At 36.0% G+C, this 1,191-nt stretch overlaps 1 protein-coding gene across 1 annotated transcript in view; it reads left to right on the forward strand.

Moving 5' to 3' along the window:
• Positions 1-1,191, forward strand: part of DEPDC4 (DEP domain containing 4) — a 30,950-nt gene that overhangs the window by 10,130 nt on the left and 19,629 nt on the right. The window lies entirely within an intron of this gene.

The following is a 1,191-nucleotide window of genomic DNA, read 5'->3' on the forward strand; positions in this document are numbered from 1 at the left end:
CTCCCCAGACACAGCCATTTACAATTCATAAGTCTAAATGGCATGCTTATATTGCTACTTCATGATTTTTCAGTTTTAGAAACACCTATTAATTTTCTACAACGGAAGATGGATATTCAGGCCTCTTTCCTTCCTTGCATCTATCTTACACTTCCCCATCCCTCTGTCTTTTCAGTATAATTAGAAGATTACTTTGATTAGAGCAATAAGCTGTTTTTACATTATTTTGGCAATAAAGGCTGTTCACAGTTCAGCTATATATTAAACTATGATTCCTTTTTCTTCACATTTTGTTTTCCTTAGGGCAAATACATTTTTGTTTTCTATTTTGCCCACACATTCATACACATTTCCAGCTACAAACTGATTTATCGGGATATTCAGATACATCAGGTATTTTATCAATTTCATCTTCTTAAGGAAAATCCTCTCCACAAGATGTCTGATGTGTTTCAACCTGGACTGGTTGCCCTCTACGCTTGGTTCACGGTTGTCATCCTGGGATCTTCCTTCCCCGTCATTGTGGGGGTTACCTTTGCCTCTCTTATGTTGAATCTCCTATTTCATATCTTCTGTGCCTTCCTTTTTCTTGTTTATTCCTCCTTTTGGTGAAACACATTTTGTAGTAGTTTCCTGAAAAGGGGCATATGGGAAATAATTTCTCTGTTGGTATGTCTGAAAGTTTCTTTATTCTAGCCTCTTATTTGACTGACAGTTGGACTTCTACATTGGAAGTAATTTTCCAAATAATTTTTTAAGGCATTTCCCCATTGTCTTCTAGCTTCCTGTGTTGATATTGAGAAGACTAAAGCCATTCTAATTAATGACCCTTTGTATCTGTTCTGTTCCCCACCTCCACCCCTGAAACGTGCAGGGTCTTCTCTTTTCCCAAGCTTTCTGAAATTCTAAAGCAACGTGCTTTAAGGTAAAACTGTTTTCATCCACTGGACTGTTGCAATCTAGAAATTTTCTTAGATTGTTTTATTGATGATTTTCCCCCTAACACCACCTTCTCAGTTCTAATTCTGATCTCTTATTCAGATATTGGACCTTCTAAACTAGTCCTCTAATTTTTATGCATTTTTCTCTCTTATTGTCCATTGTCCATCTTTTTTGTGTTTTTTGTTTTATCTACTAAGAGGCATCACCAAATTTATCCTCCAATCTTTTTATTGATATCTAAGAGCACTT

This window comes from Propithecus coquereli, unplaced genomic scaffold (genome assembly GCF_000956105.1).
Source record: "Propithecus coquereli isolate 6110/MARCELLA unplaced genomic scaffold, Pcoq_1.0 Scaffold85, whole genome shotgun sequence".
Taxonomy (NCBI): domain Eukaryota; kingdom Metazoa; phylum Chordata; class Mammalia; order Primates; family Indriidae; genus Propithecus; species Propithecus coquereli.